Raw genomic sequence first — 21,456 nt, forward strand, 5'->3', positions numbered from 1 at the left:
AAAAATTGAATCATTATATTGGCTTGCTCGGGCATATTTCCCAATGATGCTCTGGCCTTTTGAGTCCCAAATTGAGCTAAGCCTATCAATTCTATTTTCTCATGTATAGTCTAAATTGATTGCCATTGGTCAGTGATAGATTGGCCAATTTTGGCCCACAATATTTTCATGATTTCAGCCAGAGTTTTATCTAGAGTAAGCTCTTTTTCTAAGGCCTTTATTTTATTGTCCAAGGCCTTTATTTCCATTGTTTTCTCAGCCATTGTTATCTTGGACTTGTCATAACTTACTTCCAGCTTGGCCAACTTCTCTTTGGCCTCTTTCAGATCTGTCATTTGAACTTCTAGCTCTTTGACTGCTTTCATCATTTCTTCCATACTCATGCTAGATTTCGGTGCTGTTGTTGCTGCTACTGCTGTAGCATCCATGGTTGATGTACCTGTTTATGATGCTGGAATGATAGGAGGAATTGTTGCTGGTACTGTGGGAATGGCAGTGGGCACTGTTGGAGCTGTTACAGGTGGCTGGGAGGTCGACTCTCCCTGCTTGCCTTGCAATGCTTTCTCCAATTCTTCCTCCATTTGAATTATTCTTTGATTCATCCTCATTAGCAGATCCATCGTATCTTCACCTTCTTTTTCTTGTACAAGTTCTGTAGTTTGAGGGTGCATGGTTGCAGGTACCCTCAATTGCTTTCTAGGTGCAGCAATATCTTCTTCCTTTTTTCTTATGAGGGCTTTGATGCCCTTGGCATCCTTAGGATCATGCCCTAGTTCCATAATAATTTCCTCCAATGTCTTTATTCTGTTGTCTTTGGCCAAGGAAGACATTCTCTCCAAATCTAATTGATTAGATGTATTTCTCAATGATTCCTTCAATTGGTGGGCCAACATTGCCCTGTATACTAGAGTAGCATAGACCATTTCACCTGTTTGCTTGTGTAGCTCAATTTGGTCCATCTGGTGTATGCCCTTGGCGAGGAAATCTAAGTTTGTCTTTTTGTAGTCTGCAGCTATTTGTGGCTGTGGTATCTTAGGCTTGAAATGACTTAAGATCATTTTCTCCTTCTTAATTTCATAAGCTGTCATTAATCTCTGCTGTTTGGAAGGTGTTGTCTTGAGAAATTGATCATACAGTTGTATTCTCAATAACTCATTTTGGGCCTTGATTTCCATGAAAATTCCTTTAATACGAGATGGTTGTGCACCTTGCTGCCTCGAGGAGGACACCTCCATAACATGTGGCCTCTCTGTTTCCTATCTGTGAGAGCTGGTGGATGTTTACTCGCTGGTTTCCCTCTCCCTCCTTGGGCTCTTTATGATTTATTCACTAATTTCCTCTTCAATTTGAGGATCTCGTCTCTGCCTTTTGGCCTCTGGCTGTTGTGTTGACCCACTTGCAGGTGTGGTTTCTTCCCTGTCCCGTTTCTTGCCTCTTTCCTCGTTGAGAGGAGTCTGTAAAGTTGGTACCTATGGAGCCTCTCTCTGCAGTGGAGGGGTTTACCCTTGACTCTGTTCCTTTGAAGTAGTTGGTTGTTCTGTCATTGTTTCTTGCTCTGCATCAACTACCTCCTTGCCTTTTGCTGTACCTGCTGCTGGCCTAGTCTTTCCTTGGGCAGCTTATGAAGTTGCAGCAGTTGATGTGCCTTCTCCAACTTTTTGTGGCAGTTTGAATGTCACCTGCTCAAAAGAATCCAAGTCAACAGTCGTTTCCAAATCTTTCCAATTTTGCTCCATTATTTATTCTTGGGTGAATTCTTCAACTAGTGTCCCTTCCACCCACTCATCTTGGTTGGCAAATTGTTCTATCTGTGGCATTTTTCAATGTTCATAGGCTGACAGCCTATATTTTATTTTTCTAGCATTGATAAAACCATTTGGGTCATAAGGTACCCACCAAAAACTTCTTTTTAACCTGAGTTTTTCCCCCAATATTTGATCAGCATCTTGCCATCCTTCTTTTTTGTTCGTGACAAAGGGGCCTAGTTGGTCTTTGAATTTCAACTGAGCCTTTTTCTTGGTGCTATGAAAATGAGTTAAATTTGAGCTGATAAATTTCCTGTAATATTCGAAGGCAAATAGTCTCATTGGCACATATCTTGGCAGCCTGTAGGGACAAAGCTCACAGCCATATATCCTAATGACAGTGTGATTCTGGTAAAAGTACCAGTCACCTATTTTGTAGTTTTTTGAAAGCTGGAATATTTTCTGCATGTCATAGGATAGCCTAGCAGGAGGAATTCTCATCAGGAGAGAAGAGACTAGATAGACAAATAGGTCAATGAACTCACAGTAAGAGTAGGGAGAGTTGCGGACTTCATGAAAGACTGAGGTCCAAAAAATCATAGACCTCTTTTCTCCTTTGGAGTCCAATCTTTGATGGGGCATTGGAAACAGTCTGGCTGATAATACAGGAATAGATGATAGATGTAGGATGAGTATTTGAATACTCCCTCCCTATCTAGTTTCAGTAGTTGGTCATGTATCTTATTGGCAATAAATTTGGCATAGTTGTATTTGACAACAGGGGGCTGTCCTGGGCTAAATGCAGACAACAATACCAATATAGTTTCAACAATATGTTCACTTGTATTGAAACCCAGAACATAAGATATCATATCAACTAGTAATTTACCCACTTCATTGAAATGTACATGGAGAAAAGGAGGTGGCCCTGTAGGCTGGCGATCTGTCCTCATGAATACTTGGGCAATTCGGGCTATCTCTGAGTTGGAGAGTTTGGGACCTTCATCAAGTAGCAATTTCATAGAAATAGGGACCAGAAGCTGAGTTTTCTTGAACTTTAGCATTTGATTGATGGAGTCAGGAGTTATATGAAAGAGGATGCTCCCATATGGAGGCTTAACTGCCCTTTGAGTTGGCTCATAGTTTTCACAGTAGAGGCGAATTATTTCAGGGAAGATATTGACAGAAGGGAGGAAGTACATGGGAAAATTTGATTCCCATATGCCATAGATGTCACTGTTGTTCAAATAACTATTCCTCAGCTCACAGAATGTCTGCAGGTGGTTTCTGTCACCAACCAAGTCTTGAATTAAGTAATCCCTATCAGCCAAAGGTAATGCTTCTAGTTCCTTGTGGGGTGCATTCAGAGGAGTGATATTCAAGGCTGTTGGAGTGGCCATATTTAAATTCTCTGTGTTTGTAATTTGGAATTTTGGTTTGTGCAATAACAGATAATCGAACACTGGCTCTGAAGCCTTTCCTAGGGAATTTGCAGACTACACTTTGATATAGAAATGGTCTCACTAGGCAGAATTCAGAGGAGAAAGATAAAGTCTGCAGGGTTAAATTGGGCAGCTGGATAAACAGAGGAAATGGTGCTCTTTTGCAGGGGATTTTGACAAATTAACTCAATGCATGGGCAACTTTGGAGACTCTGCCAGCGGAAATGGGCTCGAAGTGTGGTTTAATGGCCAATTTGCAGAGGAGGGAAAAGTTTGCAGGTTTGCTTTTGAACAATGGCTCACACAGTGACTTAAAAGGTTGTGATTCATAAGCAGGAGTGCAATTTACTTTGAATTCTAGTTCCTCAGTCAATTTCAAATGAAGAAATTTTGAAAAACAGGGTTTATGGGCGAACAATGGGTAACTACCTGTTTCAGAGGCGACTGGTACAATTGCAGGTACGACACTGAGCCGAGAGGGCCGAGTTTGTAGGGTGAACTCGTCTGGGTGGCGAATTGAAGTTCTAGAGGCAAATCGATCGTAAGTTGCATGCACAGTCTCCATTAGTGCACAAATAAAAATGAATGTAAAACCGTCGTTTTCACGACTTTTAACAAAATTTCGGCATTTTAGCGCTTTTGGCGCTTTTTTGCCATGACGTCATCGTGACGCATTTTTTTCGTGTAGCGGGTAGGGAGGATGATGTGGCAGATGATGCAGTGGTGGGATGGTGATGTCCGCAGATGACATGGCACCGGCGCAGAGTAGTGGCGGGCGACGTGGATGCAACGTCATCATGTGACATAGGGATGAGGTCGGGGGGAAGGCGGCCGAGTGGTAAGCGGTACTCCCCACACCTCCTTTGGCCCATGTTGGTTTTGCAGGAGGGGGCTCCGATCACGCCGCGAAGCAGATGTGTGGCAAGGGTATGGAAGCAATACCGCCCATCCCCCGGACGCTAACTCTCGGTAGATTAGGGGCTTCGATATTGCCACCAGCCGTTGGATCTACGACACGGGATCGGACGGTGGACAGGAAATGCAGATGGCGGGTGGTTATGATACGGGACCCGCTGCAATTTTTTAATGTTTTTAATATTCGCGGGGGTATAGACTTTGGGTTATGGTAATTTATATGGTTCATACAGGCAGATATGGTTATTAATTTAACCAAATGTCAAAACAAATCCCAATGTACATGTGCGCCAGGTTAATGCATGGTTCATGTGGAGGTTTTAAGTGCGGTTATTAATTTAACCAAATGTTAAATTAACCCCTAATGATTTATGAATGGGGAAGGGTTATTATTAAAGCCCCAGATGGATCAATAATTCCCGAACTTGTGTTATATGGCTATAGTTGCCAAGGGTAGGGATACTTAGGTATTTTTTGGGGTTTTTTATATAGTTTTTATAAAATAGGGATGGGGAATGATAAAGGAGCTAAATAATAAAGTTAATGTTAATATGATTTTATGGGTAGGTAACGCTAAGTTCATGAGGTAATAACTTAGGTTTTTAGGGAAATAATAAAAAAAAAATGGTAATATCTTTTGCACAAGAAATGTGGCTTCTTTTCACTAAGTAAACTCAGAGTTCAACTTAGCATTTCTCATAAAATGAAGTGAAATAGGACTATTGGGCAGATCCCAATGTCCTTGAGGAGATGTTAGTAAATGATTTCGAGGAGAATGAAAGGGGGAGTTAGTCATGCTTCCACTGTCCTGCAGTCACTTTGACATGGTATTTGTGACATGAGATAAGTCTTTCTTGACAAGACAAAAATGATCACAAACTTGCTTCTGCAACCTCAAACTGCCTACCGAGCCTAAAAAACACCTAGAATTTTTTCTTCCTTTTGATTGGGTGCATTTGGATTAGCAAACCCTGATTTTCCTCTTTTCTTTTGCATGCCCTCCTATCTAAATCTACCCTTATCTCTTCCAAGGGCCCAGATTAAGCAGTGGGGCTCCTTTGTTTCTCTACCTGTTTACTCATCTGCCAAGCTTGAACTGTTTGGACAGATCTTTATTCTCTATTGTAAAGACAAGAAAATTCAAACATGATCTAGCCAGAATTAGACTGTCTGGCTATTCATCAACTGTGGCAAGAGTCTACCATCTGCACATACTGAAATTCTTAAAAAATGGAACAGTAGTGGCATTTAAACTAGCACACTTTCCTGGTCTTTTGGTTTGGGGTTCATTTTCATCATTTTTTCTGACCAATTTACTCTTTTTTCCCTTTGATTTTTCTTTTAGGGCATACCCTCTTTTCATTTAATTTTCCTGATTTGTTTACAAAATATGGAACCTTTACAACATGCAAGGATGAACATATTTGGCTCTTCTACAGTCAATCATGAAAAACAAAACCTATTGGTATAGGAACCTAATAGTGGCTCCACTTGGGGATGGATTTTCTTGGGGAAAAGCCAAGAACAATATGTCAGATGGCCTTATTTTCAACTCTTGCTGTAATCTGAAATTCCTCCTTTGTTGTGCACTAAATGGTGCTTCTTCAGAATTTGAGTGTTTCTCATGAATTCATTCACTTAGTTGTAGCCATGTTTGGCTTACTCTGTCTGAACATTTGCCATCATTTTTACAGTTCCCAAGTCTCTTTCTAACTTCTTGTGATATACTCAAAGTTCCATACCATTAGGTGTCACAATTCCTCACCTTTCCTCAAAATTTGCTGCACGTCATTCCCTATCATATTGTTGTAATAAATTTGCAAAAATAAAACACTATTATGTACAAACTACAGTGCTGATTTTTTCAACAAACAGGGTCAAAATAATGTTTCAGCATTCGACCATTTACTGGTCCATCATCTGCCTCTGTACCATCCAAGCTTTTCAGAAAATAGGTGTTGTTTCCTTGTACAGTCTGAATAACAAATGGTCCTTTCCAAAGAAAATCAAATTTTCCATGTTTCCCTTTATCCTCTCTTCTAGAATCCCACTTTAACACTTTATCCCCAATGAAGAAATCCTCTACTTTGGTTTTTTTATCAAACATCTTTTTCAGTTTTTCTTGTAGAACCTAACTTCTCTGATATACTTCCTCTCTAGTCTGCTGCAAGTGAATAGTTTGATTGATCCTTCTTTGAATGTCATTAGGTTCTGCTTGTATTTCTTGCAGCAACTTTATCACTGGGATTCCAAAAGATGAAGGGAATCTTGCCTCCATGCCATAAACCAATTCATATGGGCTTGTTCCAATGGATCTTTTGGTGGTAAATCTGTCTGCCCATAGTGCATTTAGTAGTTTTTTGTGCCAATTTTTCTTGTTCTCGTCCAAGACTTTCTTAATAATGTTGATTAAGCTTTTGTTGGATGACTTAGCTAGACCATTACCTTGAGGGTAATAGGCTGTGGAGTGACCCAAGGTAATGTGTTACTTGTGTCAAAAATTGATCATTCTTTTGGATTTAAACGCAACAACATTGTCAGTAATAATCTTCTCCGGACAGCCAAATCTAGACAAGATGTTGGTTTCTAAGAATTGCATGATGATTGAGTCATTGGTTTGCCTACAAGGGATAGCCTCTATCCACTTGGTAAAATAGTCTGTGGCTGTCAAAATCCACTTATGTTGTCCAGTGGATGAAGGGTGGATTTCCCCAATGAAGTCTAAACCCCATTGTTGAAATGGTCTTTCTGTTGAAATGGGCTTGAGGGGCAAAGGCAGCAGCTTTTTCTTGCCTTCAAAAATTTGGCATTTGTGGCAAGAAACTACAAATCTTTTCACATCAGCAAATAGGGAGGGCCAATACAAGTGTCCTCCGTAGTCTCCTGCATGAAATTCCTTGAGTATTTTGTCAGTTTCATCCAATGTTAGGCAATTTAGCAAAATACCTTCATGGTTTTTCCAAAATAGCACATTATCTATGATACAAAACTTTGAAGCTTTCATTTTCAAGAATCTCTTTTTAGTCCTGGATAACCCTGGAGGAGCTTGCAAGTTTAACAATATATAAACTATATTAGCATACCAAGGTGATTTTAAAAAGGCTTGATTTATATGAGGAGTCGCCATCTCCTGTTCGTTATCCAGTTCATTGATGTCAAGGGCTTGGAAATTGGTTTAAGTCATTAATTTAGCTAACCCTTGTCCTTTTATGAGTTTTGTAGGCTTGATTTCAATTTCATACTCTAAAATCTTAGCTATCCATTTGCCCCTTTTACCTTCAATTCCTTCTTGAGTTAAAATATCTTTAACGACGGCATTAGGGACAAAAGCTATCACATGAGAATACAAGATATAAACTTTGAAATCTTTGATGGCTTCTACAAGGGCATAAGCTTGTTTTTCCATGATCTGATATTTTAGTGGAGCATCTCTAAGTGCTATGCTGAAAAAAGAAATGGGCTTCTCACACCGTTGGTCATCTTTCTGCAATATGATAGCAACAATAGTATGCTCAGATGCAAAGGAAAAGATCATGAAATCTCTATCAAACTTGGGGCTAGTGAGGACTGGTGTTTTTGTTAAAGCTATTTTGATGTCCTCAAAGGCTTGTTTAGCTTCCATTGTCCATTTGACTTTAGAATCTTTCCTCAGCATATTATTCAAGAGTCTTATTAGCTCGGCCAAGTTGGGAATGAATCTTCTTAGGAAATTGATCTTCCCTAGAAAGGCTTGTAGTTCCTTAATGTTTCTTGGGTGGGGCACTTAGAGAATAGCTTGAATTCTATCTGGGTCAATTCTAATGCCATCTTTTGAAATTATGTGACCTAGGAGTTTCCCTTCTTCTAGGCCAAACAATGATTTCTTTGGGTTTAATGATATGCCATATTTTCTGCAAATTAGGAACACTTGCCTTAAATGCTCTAAATGTTCTTGGTCTGATTTTGAAAAAGCAGTGAGATCATCAAGATATATGACTAAGAAATCATGGATCTCTTTGGCAAAGGCTATTTCCATCGCTCGTTGAAAAGTGGGCCCTGCATTTTTTAGTCCAAAAGGAATTTTCACATATTTGAAGGTTCCCCAAGGTGTTGTAAAGGCAGTTTTATCTTGATCATCTGGGTGGACCAAAATCTGATTGAATCCTAAGAATCCATCTAGCAATGAGATACTAGAAGCCCCCACTACCTTTTGTAGGATATGATCCATTTTTGGTAAGGGGTAGTGGTCTTTGAGAGAGACTTTGTTCAAATTTCTTAAGTCAACACACAATCTTATCTCTTCCGTTTTCCTCCTAGTAGGCACTAGATTTGAAATCCACTCTGAGAACCTGATTGGTGCAATTATTCCAGCTTCATACATTTGTTTAACTTCCTTTTCAATCAAGGGAAGGAGGACATGGTTCACCCTTCTAAGCTTTTGTTTAAAAGGTTTTCGATTCTCTTTCAAAGGTATAGTATGTTGGATAACAGAAGTATCATAGGACTTGAGGTCCTCATAGCTCCCAGCAAATACATCTTGGAACTCCTTGAACAACTCAATGTATTTCAGCTTTTGATCAGGAGGCAATGCTTTGGACAGTTTTACCATTTTGGGATTTTCTGTGGTTCCAATATTGCAGTCCTCAATTTCTGCATTCAGTGGTGGCATTTTTGGCTTTCTTGGAATATCATTTGAATCAAATATATCCTCCAAAGGAGTTAAACCCGTGGGCAGAAAATTATCCCTTAGTTCAATTACTTCAGATTCTCCCTCAGCCAATTCATCAAGGTCTAATTTCTTGAGCTCTTGTAAATTTTTGTCATCAAAAGTTGTTGGATGCAAAATTAAATTTATTGTTTCAGCTGATATGCTTTGCTCACTTTTGTCTATTTGGTGTTGATCATCAATGATGCTTGTATCAATGTTTATACTTGAGAATTCCTCTTTCAAAGTCAGGAAATTATTTATTTGTGTATCATTTTAAAAGACCTGCCAATTTTTGACATTATCTGGGACAACAGGTCTGTGTTTGATTTCAGCAATGAAGTGGTGGTTGGGCTCAAAAGGTAGCTTGCAAGTGCTGGCAAAGGTTGCCAAGCTATGTGCATGTAAATTGTGCTTTCCTGGAATTTTAGTCAGCTGAGATTCTGAGAAGGTATTAAGTATTTCCATGGCTACCCCTCTGTAAGCTCTCAACCTGAGATCATTGGTAACAAAGTTTCCCTTCATCTGTTGTATGATCAAATCAAAGTCCCCTAGAATTGAAATCCTAGCTGCCCCAAGACTTCTAATAAGTTTGAGACCTAATAAAAGGGCCTCATACTCGGCCATATTTTTTGTACATTTGAAATTTAGCCTATATCCATGACCTTCAGCATGGTCATTTTGCATGTTGTGTATCCAAATCCCTGCCCCTGCTCCTAATTTGTTCACTGGCCCATCAAATTCTAAGTACCATAAGGTTTCTTGGTTGTGACTAGCCTTAGGAGTTTTGGAAACTTGCTCAGTGGGCAAATTTGGATTTTTCAACTCATATGCTATGTCATGTTGATTTGTTGCATTAGTCACATCAAGATTTTTTTGATCTTGGGCACTAGATTGTTCATTTATGCTTTTTGTTTCTGTTGTTTTCAGGAGTTTGACATCAATTTTGGGACACATCTCAGCATTATATAAAATGAATGAATCCATATCAGAATGCATCGAGTAGATGGGGAGGTTTTGGGGTTTCTCTTGACTGCTGACCACATATTTCATTAATGTTTCCCGGTACAATTTTTTGGCTACCCAAAGACTAAAATAATGGCATAGGACATGTCTAGTTGCAAAGACCCTTGGAGTTTTGCACCCCAAGATCTGGACAAAAGCATACCATACTTAGGTGGAATATCAGCTACCACCACATCCATCAAGATTGTTTTGGTTGGATATTGGACCAAAGATACACAAAGGTCTTTAATCAGGCCTAGGCACCTGACCTGGCTGGAATCGAATGAGAACAAGTCTTTGTATGGCCTTGTAATATCTAGGTCTAGTCTTTCCATCACCGACTTAGGCATTAAGTTATGGGAAGCTCCCGAATCAAACATTGCATTATGCAGCACTTTGTCATGAATATTTAAGCTTACATAGAATGGAGGAACCCCTCCATCTACTATTTTACCATTGACTTCAGGACCAAAAATCAATTCTGGTTGATCATCTAGAATATTGACTGCATCCCTATTCTCTGGTATTTGGAGTGACCTATTGATTTTTTCCCTATACACTTCATGTTTAGCCAATTCATATAGAGGAATGGCTATTTTCAATTTGCCTATTTCTGTTTCTAGGTTCAAGGGTTTTTCTACTTGCATTCTTGTATTGTGGACAACAAAATTTTCCTTTTCAGCTAAATTTTCAATGGCCTTCTCTTCATCATGAGTGTTTTCCCGAACTAAATCTGTTTTGAAACTATTTTCAGGAGGGTAATTCAATTTTTCTCTTGAGGGATGGGATGTGGATGGATGATTTTTTGAGGGCTGTAAGTCTGATATGTCTTCCACAGTGGCTTCCTTTGGGTCTGAGTCTATTTTAATAGGGAGTTCTGTTAGGACAGCTTTATCCTTTGTTTTCTTTGGCTGCTTGGTATCCTTCAGCTTGGCAGGTTCTGGCACATCTATGGTTCTGCTTCCTAATTTGTACTATTTATGAACCTCATAGACCGCTGCATCATACCCTTCTCTAAAATCAAATGACTCTCCGAATTTGGTTTGAAATTGATTGAAATTATGAGCTTCTTGGTCATCTTGGGTTAGGAAGATTTGTTGCTCACTGTTTAACCCCATTAGATTGATTTGGGTGTCCTCTGTTGGTTCACTAGATGTGTTGAGGTTCGGCATAGTTGTCTTGAAATGGAGTTCTGATGTTCTGGTTAGGGCCAACCCTTCCAACATTTGGATTTTGATTTTTTCTAAAGTTTGGGTTTCTTGCAGTGTTACTTGGTTGACCTTCCCAAGATGATTTCCTTTCAATAGTTTCCACTCTATCTCCAACTTTGTCCATAACTTTGATGATTGCATCCAATTTTTGTTCAAATGCTCAAGGCTCTTCTTTGAAAGTTGTTCTTCCTTTAGCTCTTGCCCGATTTCGTTTAGTAATCAGGTTCGCCTCTACACTAATAGCTATATTCTACATGTCTGTTAAGCTTGGAGGGGCTCTTTCCCTCAGTTGATATGCCATGTCAGAATCAAATCCATCAGGGAATTTGATCAAGGCCAAATCAGGTGGAGGTCTAAGGTTCTAAGGAATAGCATTATAGACATTGTTCAACCTAGCACAATAGTCTTGGATGGTTTCCTGTGGGCCTCTTTTCAAATTGTCATATTCTGTTAAGATATGTAAAGGGTTTTTCTTTTTTTCCCATCTTTTTAAAAAAAAATTGATAAAGAGCTTCTGAATTGGCTATAGAATTTACAGCAAGTGCTCTAAACCAAATTCTTACATCACTAGTTAGAATTTGGACAAAGATCTTCGTTCTCACATCATCATCATCAATTTCATAATTCTCAAAATAATCTTGCATTTTCTTAGTGTGTTGATGGGTTGTATAGGAGCTAGTACCATCAAAATATGTGATTTTGCTCTGATAATCCTGAGGCATAACCCCTGGATTTCCAGGTAACTGCAGAGGGGCATAACAGTTTGCCATATTTATAGGGATAAATGGGACAATAGGAAGAAATAAGATAGCTGGAACAGCAGGGGAAATAGTGGAAATATGTGCAATGGATGGGGGAGTGGAGAGGATACTTTGAGCTGTGGATGAAGAACTAGGAGAGGCTGTAGAAAGGATTGCTGCTCTCCCAGGAGTAATATTAGATGTTATAGGGTTTTGCTGAAGTATATCAAGGTGTAAATCAACAGATTTTTCTAGCTTTTCTTGTTTTCTAAGGGTCTTAGAAATTAAGTTAGGATTTTCAAAAACAGCTGGAGGATTTGGGTCAGGGTTTGACCTGGTGTAACGAGTTTTCTTCTTTGGAGCCAACTTCTAAATATGTTTTTGGTAGTTTTCTAGAAATGTTTAAAGATCACAGCTTTTGACAATATTCTACAGGAAATTCTTTGAAATACAGGAGGCCTTGGGCTTTCCTTTGAATATGTTGAAATAGGGAAATCGATCAAATCTTTGGGACAACTGTTTAAATCCTAAAGCTAGACTAGAGATTGACTAAAGCAGCTTTTATTTACTCCTGTAAATGCACAGCAAAAAGAGTTTCAAAGGCTACCTAGCTAACTTCAAGCTCCATCTGTAACTTTAGAAAATAGACGGCAGTTACAAACAGTCATTCAGTCCCCAGCAGAGTCGCCAATGATGTTATCACTCAGGTTGTTCCCCAGGAAAGCTCTAATGGGGGAATATGGCCGAGGTAACCACTAACCAGTCTTTTAGCTGCAGATTCTAGCCAACCTGCAACCAGAGAGGGCTCTCTCTTTGAAATTTAACTTTGTTTTGAAGTATTTTAGGCTAGTTATGATGCACAGAGTTTGATTTTAAATTTGTTGGATGGTGATCTTAAATAGAGTTGGGATGCAAGTCTAAAACAATTTATACCATTGGGAAAATGGGGTTAATGATGATGGACTGCTGAAAGTGTTTTCTTTGGTAAAGGGTAATGCTACAGAGCAAGATAATCGGTCTTGGAACAATTTTGAGATCTGGAAGTTAATGGAATGTAAGCCAGTGGATGAAGGGCAATCAAGAATCCTTCATCATGCTGGCAGAGGGAAGGTGCATGAATATTATCAAGGAGCAGTGAAGAATTCATAGGCAATATTCAAAGTGAAAGGATCAATGGAGACAGGAGCAACTAAGAATTCCTGTTTATGACTAACTCTGAAGAAAACATAATTAATAGTAGAGATTGAACACAGAGTGTATTTAAACAAATTCTTCGCTATTCTTTTTCTCTGTTACTAAGACTATGAAACATATATGAAATTTGTAAACACAGAAAACACCAAACAAAGTTTATAACAACTAATTTATTTGTAGAAAGACACAGGAATTTTGTAGCAGTTCCCAGCACATCGAACCCACATTCAGACGGTCCAGCAATAGTGAACTTCAAAAACCTTTGTATTAGAGAGTCTCAAAATTACAGCGTAGTCCAGAGAGAAAATCACCAACCCCAAATACATCTTATGGGGAGGTATTTATACAAAAGGAGATACAAAATATCATGTAGACAAGTTCTCAAGCCATAACTTCCTTTACCAACTCTTCAGAAGAAGTAAACGAGAGAAATAAATGTCGTAGTAAATGTTGGTGTACTGGCTGTCTAATTTGTCAGAGATATTTGAATTTTTGGACTCAGTGAGTCGGCTGGTAGCTACGTCCTTACTCTGCGTTTCCTGCGTTTGTTGCCTTGATGTCTTGCTGCGTTGTTATCTTGGCCTTGTCATCAGTGCTTGGTTTTTCATTAATGAGATGCAGTCACAATTTGACTTCTTCTTTCTGCTATTTTTACTCTTTGACAGGTGGCCCGTGCCTTTGAATTTTCTGACCTGTAGTTGACCAAAAAAGGAAATAGAAACAAAATTACGTTGGTAAAATTTCCAGCATTCCCTGCCACCATTCTTCTGTAGGCAAATGATGTCTTTGTATTTTTATTAGTGTTTCATCAGCTTCAGTGTATCTATAGAAGTTGGGCTGGACCTCAAAAAGGTGATTTATCTCATGTTCAATGTAGAATAGATTTTCTAATTTATCATAAAGACTCTGTCCAGAGGGAGGCCCTGTTTCTTCTGAGGTGCTTGAGGATGATGTAATTTGATTGGAAACATAATTATTTACCCTGTTGGCATATTGTTCATGTGTTAGCAACCTTCCACTGTTGGTTAACAAGAAGGCTAATCCTTTGCTCTGCAATGTTGAAAACTTTAGTTTGAAGGCATTTATTTATGCCTACATTTCTTGGCACTTCCTTTCTAAAGTCTGTAAAAAATTTCTCAGGGTCAGCACCTTTTTTACTATTAAAATGGTATCTCTCCTGTTCCTGATATCTTGAGCTGCCAACTGCTCTTTAGTATGAGTGTTCAAAAATTGAACCATTCTATTGGCTTGCTCAGGCATATTTCCCAATGATTCTTTGGCCTTTTGAGTCTCAAATTGAGCTAAGCCTATCAATTCTATTTTCTCATGTATAGTCTCAATTAATTGCCATTGGTCAGTGATAGATTGGCCAATTTTGGCCCACAATATTTTCTTGATTTCAGCCAGAGTTTTATCTAGAGTAAGATCTTTTTCTAAGGCCTTTATTTTATTGTCCAAGGCATTTATTTCCATTGTTTTCTCAACCACTATTATCCTGGACTTGTCATAGCTTACTTCCAGCTTAACCAGCTTCTCTTTGGCCTCTTTCAGCTCTGTCATTTGAACTTCTAGCTCTTTGACTGCTTTCATCATTTCTTCCATACTCATGCTAGATTCCGGTGTTGTTGTTGCTGCTACTGCTGTAGCATCCGTGGTTGATGTACCTGTTGTTGATGCTGTAATGATAGGAGGAACTTCTACTGCTACTGTGAGAAGGGCAGTGGGGACTATTGGGGCTCTTACAGGTGGCTGGGAGGTCGACTCTCCCTGCTTGCCTTGCAATGCTTTCTCCAATTCTTCATCCATTTGAATTATTCTTTGATTCATCCTCATTAGCAGATCCATCGTATCTTCACCTTCTTTTTCTTGTACAAGTTCTATAGTTTGAGGGTGCATGGTTGCAGGTAGCCTCAATTGCTTTCTAAGTGCAGCAATATATTCTTCTTTTTTTCTTATGAGGGCTTTGATGCCCTTGGCATCCTTAGGATCATGCCCTAGTTCCATAATAATTTCCTCCAATGTCATTATTCTATTGTCTTTGGCCAAGGAAGACATTCTCTCCAAATCTAATTGATTAGATGTATTTCTCAATGATTCCTTCAATTGGTGGGCCAACATTGCCTTGTCTGCTAGAGTAGCATAGACCATTTCACTTGTTTTCTTGTGTAGCTAAACTTGGTCCATCGGGTCTATGTCCTTGGCAAGGACCTCTAAGTTTATCTTTATGTAGTCTGCAACTGTCTGTGGCTGTGGTATCTTAGGCTTGAAATGACTTAAGATCATTTTCTCCTCCTTAATGTCATAAGCTGCCATTAACCTCTGCTATTTGGAAGGTGTTGTCTTGAGAAATTGATCACATAGCTATATTCTCAATAACTCATTTTGGGCCTTGATTTCCATGAAAGTTCCTTTAATACCAGATGGTTGTGCAACTTGCTGCCTCAAGGAGGACACCTCCATACCATGTGGCCTCTCTGTTTCCTGTCTATGAGAGCTGGTGGATGTTTGATGGCTGGTTTCCCTCTCCCTCCTTGGGCTCTGTATGATTTCTTCACTAATCTACTCTTCAATTTGAGGATCTATTCTCTGCCTTTTGGCCTCTGGCTATTGTGTTGACCCACTTGCAGGTGTGGTTTCTTCCCTGTCCCATTTCTTGCCTCTTTTCTCATTGAGAGGAGTCTGTAAAGCTGGTACTTGTGGAGCCTTTGTCTGCAGTGGAGGGGTTTGCCCTTGAATCTATTCCTTTGAAGTAGTTGGCTGTTCTATCATTGTTTCTTGCTCTGCATCAACTGCCTCATTGCCTTTTGCTGTACCTGTTGCTGGTGTAGTCTTTTCTTGGGCAGCTTGTGAAGTTGCAGCAGTTGATGTGCCTTCTCCAACTTGCTGTGGTAGTTTGAATGTCACCTGCTCAAAAGAATCCAAGTCAAGAGTCTTTTCCAAATCTTTCACATTTTGCTCCATTATTTCTTCTTGGGTGAATTCTTCAACTAGTGTCCCTTCCACCCACTCATCTTGGTTGGCAAATTGTTCTATCTGTGGGATTTTGCAATTTTCATAGACTAACAGCCTATATTTTATTTTTCTAGCATTGATAAAACCATTTGGGTCATAAGGTACCCACCAAAAACTTATTTTTAAACTGAGTTTTTCCCCCAATATTTGATCAGCGTCTTGCCATTCTTCTTTTTTGTTCATGACAAAGGGGCCTAGTTGGTCTTTGAATTTCAACTAAACCTTTTTCTTAGTTCTATGAAAATGAGTTAAATCTGAGTTGATAAATTGCCTGTAATATTCGAAGGAAAATAGTCTCATTGGCACATATCTTGGTAGCCTGTAGGGACAGAGCTCACAGCCATGTATCCTGATGACAATGTGATTTTGGTAAAAGTACCAGTCACCTATTTTGTAGTTTTTTGAAAGCTGCAATATTTTTTGCATGTCATAGGATAACCTAGCAGGAGGAGTTCTCATGAGGCGAGAAGAGACTGGATAGACAAACAGGTTAATGAACTCACAGTAAGAGTAGGGAGAGCTACGGACTTCATGAAGGACTGATGTCCAAAAAATCACAGACCTCTTTTCTCCTTTGGAGTCCAATCTTTTGATGGGGCATTGGAAACAGTCTGGCTGATAATAAAGGAATAGATGATAGATGTAGGATGAGTATTTGAATACTCCCTCCATATCTAGTTTCAGTAGTTGGTCATGTATCTTATTGGCAATAAATTTGGCATAATTGTATTTGACAGCAGGGGGATGTCCTGGGATAAATGCAGACAACAATACCAGTATAGTTTCATCAATATGTTCACTTTTCTTGAAACCCAGAACATAAGATATCATATCAACTAGTAATTTACCCACTTCATTGAAATGTACATGGAGAAAAGGAGGTGGCCCTGTAGGCTGACGATCTGCCCTGATGAATACTTGGGCAATTTGGGCTATCTCTGAGCTGGAGAGTTTGGGACCTTCATCTAGCAGGAATTTCATAGAAAGAGGGACTAGAAGCTGAGTTTGCTTGAAGTTTAGCATTTGATTGATTGAGTCAGGAGTTATATGAAAGAGGATGCTACCAGATGGAGACATGACTGCCCTTTGAGTTGGCTCATAGTTTTCACAGCAAAGGAAAATTATTTCAGGCAAGATATTGACAGAAGGGAGGAAGTATATGGGTAAATTTGATTCCCATATGCCATAGATGTCACTGCTGTTCAAATAATTGTTCCTCGCCTCACAGAATGTCTGCAGGTGGTTTCTATCACCAACCAAGTCTTGAATTAAGTAATCCCAATCAGCTAAAGGTAATGCTTCCAATTCCTTGTGGGGTGCATTGAGAGGAGTGATATTCAAGGCTGCTGGAGTGGCCATCTTTAAATTTTCTGTGTTTGTAATTTGGAATTTGGGTTTGTACAACAACAAATAATAGAACACTCGCTCTGAAGCCTTTCCCAGGGAATTTGCAGACTAAGCTTTGATATAGAAATGGTCTCACTAGGCAGAATTCAGAGGAGAAAGATAAAGTCTGCAGGGTTAAATTGGGCAGATGGATAAACAAAGGAAATGGTGCTCTTTTGCAGGGGATTTTGACAAATTAACTCAATGCATGGGCAGTTTTGGAGACTCTGCCGGCGGAAATGGGCTCGAAGTGTGGTTTAATGGCCAATTTGCAGAGGAGGGCAAAGTTTGCAGGTTTGCATTTGAACAATGGCTCACACAGTGAATTAAAAGGTGGTGATTCATAAGCAAGAGTGTAATTTACTCTGAATTCTAGTTCCTCAATCGATTTCAAATGGAGAAATTTCAAAAAACAGGGTTTACGGGTGAACAATGGGTAAATAACTGTTTCAGAGGCGACTGGTACAACTGCAGGTACAACATTCAGCTGAGGGGGCCGAGTTTGCAAGGTGAACTCGTCTGGCTGACGAATTGAAGTTCTGGAGGCAAATCAGTCGTAAGTTGCATGCACGGTATCCACTAGCGCACAAATAAAATGAACGTAAAACCGTCGTTTTCACGACTTTTAACAAAATTTGGGCATTTTAGCGCTTTTTGGCGCTTTTTGCGATGATGTCATCGTGACACATTTTTGTCATGTAGCGGGTACGGAGGATGATGTGGCAATTGACATGTGGGATGACGTGGCAGATGACACGGTGGCGGGATGGTGATGTCAGCAGATGACATGGCACTGGCACAGAGTAGTGGCGGGTGACATGGACGCAACGTCATCATGTGACATAGGGATGATGTCAGAGGGTAGGCGGCCGGGCGGTAAGTGGTATTCCCCGCACCGCCTTTGGCCGATGGTGGTTTTGCAGGAGGGGGCTCCGATCACGCCAGGAAGCCAATGCGTGGCAGGGGTACAGCAGCAATACCACGCCTCCCCCGACGCTAACTCTCGGCAGATCAGGGGATCCGATATTGCCGCCAGTCGTTGGATCTATGGAGCGAGATCGGACGATGGAAGGGAAATGCAGATGGCAGGTGGTTATGATACGAGACCCGTTGCAATTTTTTAATGTTTTTAATATTCGCGGGAGTATAAACTTTGGGTTATGGTAATTTATATGGTTCATATAGGCGGATATGGTTTTTAATTTAACCAAATGTCAAAACAAATCCCAAATGTACATGCACGCCAGGTTAATGCATGGTTCATGTGGAGGTTTTAAGTGCGGTTATTAATTTAACCAGATGTTAAATTAACGCCTAATGATTTATGAACGGGGAAGGGTTATTATTAAAGCCGCAGATGGACCAATAATTCCCGAACTTGTGTTATATGTCTATAGTTTCCAAGGGTAGGGATACTTAGGTATTTTTTGGGGCTTTTTATATAGTTTTTATAAAATAGGGATGGGGAATGATAAAGGAGATAAATAATAAATTTAATGTTAATATGATTTTATGGGTAGGTAACGCTAAGTTCATGAGATAATAACTTAGGTTTTTAGGGAAAAAAAAATGGTAAGATCTTTTACACAAGAAATGTGGCTTCTTTTCACTAAGTAAACTTAGAGTTCAACTTGGCATTTCTCATAAAATGAAGTGAAATAGGACTATTGGGCAAATCCCAATGTCCTTGAGGGGATGTTAGTAAATGATTTCCGGGGGAATGAAAGGGGGAGTTAGTCATGCTTCCACTGTCCTAGAGTCACTTTCCTATGGTATTTGTGACATACATGAGATAAGTCTTTCTTAACAAGACAAAAATGATCACAAACTTTCTTCTACAACCTCAAACTGCCTAACCAGCCTAAAAAACACCTAACATTTTTTCTTCCTTTTGATTGGGTGCATTTGGATTAGCAAACCCTGATTTTCCTCTTTTCTTTTGCATTCCCTCCTATCTAAATCTACCGTTATCTCTTCCAAGGGCCCAGATTAAGCAGTTGGGCTCCTTTGTTTCTCTACCTGTTTACTCATCTTCCAAGCTTGAATTGTTTAGATAGATCTTTATTCTCTATTCTAAAGACAAGAAAATTCAAACATGCTCTAGCTAGGATTAGACTATCTGGCTATTCATCAACTATGGCAAGATTCTACCATCTGCACATACTGAAATTCTTCAAAAATGGAACAGTAGTGGCATTTAAACTAGCACACTTTCCTGGTCTTTTGGTTTGGGGTTCATTATCATCATTTTTTCTGACCAATTTACTCTTTTTTCCCTTTGATTTTCCTTTTAGGGCATACCCTCTTTTCATTTTTTAATTTTCTTGATTTGTTTACAAAATATGGAACCTTTGCAGCATGCAAGGATGAACATATTTGGCTCTTCTACAGTCAATCATGAAAAATGAAACCTATTGGTATAGGAACCTAACAGTGGCTCCACTTGGGGATGGCTTTTCCTGGTTGAAAGCTAAGAACAACAGATCAGATGGCCTTATTTTCAACTCTTGTTGTAATCTGAAATTACTCCTTCTTGTGCACTAAATGGTGCTTCTACAGAATTTGAGTGTTTCTCATGAATTCATTCACTTAGTTGTAGCTCTGTTTGGCTTACTCTGTCTGAACATTTGCCATCATTTTTACAGTTCCCAAGTCTCCTTCTAACTTCTTGTGATATACTCAAAGTTCCATACCATTAGGTGTCACAATTCCTCACCTTTCCTCAAAATTTGCTGCATGTCATTCCCTATCATATTGCTGTAATAAATTTGCAGAAAGAAAACAGTATTATGTACAAACTACAGTGCTGATTTTTTCAACAAACAGGTTCAAAATAATGTTTCAGCATTTGACCATTTACTGGTCCATCATCTGCCTCTGTACCATCCAAGCATTTTAGAAAATAGGTGTTGCTTCCTTGTACAGTCTGAATAACAAATGGTCCTTTCCAAAGAAAATCAAATTTTCCATGTTTCCCTTTATCCTCTCTTCTAGAATCCCACTTTAACACTTTATCCCCAATGAAGAAATCCTCTGCTTTGGTTCTTTTATCAAACATCTTTTTCAGTTTTTCTTGTAGAACTTGACTTCTCTGATATACTTCCTCTCTAGTTTGCTGCAAGTAAATAGTTTGATTGATCCTTCTTTGAATGTCATTAGGTTCTGCTTGTATTTCTTGCAACAACTTTATCACTGGGATTCCAAAAGATGAATGGAATCTTTCCTCCATGCCATAAACCAATTCATATGGGCTTGTTCCAATGGATCTTTTGGTGGTCAATCTGTCTGCCCATAGTGCATTTAGCAGTTTTTTGTGCCAATTTTTCTTGTTCTCCTCCAAGACTTTCTTAATAATGTTGATTTAGCTTTTGTTGGATGACTCAGCTAGACCATTACCTTGAGGGTAATAGGCTATGGAGTGGCCCAAGGTAATGTGGTACTTGTGGAAAAAATTGATCATTCTTTTGGATTTAAAGGCAGCAGCATTGTCAGTAATAATCTTCTCCGGACAGCCAAATCTAGACAATATGTTGGTTTCTAAGAGGGGAGAGCATTGGCAGAGCACAGAGAAAGAGAACTGATGAACCAATGGAGGTGAAAAGTAGAGCAACAAATAAGCTATGTAACAATGACTACACAGAGCCCTGAGATAGGAGGTGTAACCTTGACATGTATTTTGAGATAGAATATTCTTTGATGTAGAGAGGAATCTAAAATATTCCTTGGGAGGTAAAAATTTGTTTTATCATAATGTAATCAAGTTTACAGACAATTTTATAATATTTTGATAGGGAACGCTATGGAGAGGTCGAATTTTCCTTTTGAGCAGCAGATTTACAGATTCCTAGTGGAGGAGAATCTTCAAGAATCTTGAGGGAATCTTCCAGATTCTTGGAGGCTAAAATTCACCAGAGTCAAAATGCAGCCAACTTTGTACTCAATTTTATCAGAATTTCGCAAGGAAATTGATGGTGCAGAAGAAATTTTTCTCTGAGCAGTAGAACTTCAAATAACTCGGAGGAGGGAATGTTTGAGTTATCTCGGGGGAATCTAAAAGATTCATGTAGCCTCATATTTTCACTTTGTCAGAATTCAGAAATTTGACAATCAATTTTACACTAT

Source organism: Pinus tabuliformis, chromosome 5_2 (genome assembly GCF_031772625.1).
Source record: "Pinus tabuliformis cultivar Carrire ecotype Pingquan chromosome 5_2, CPIR1, whole genome shotgun sequence".
NCBI lineage: Eukaryota > Viridiplantae > Streptophyta > Pinopsida > Pinales > Pinaceae > Pinus > Pinus tabuliformis.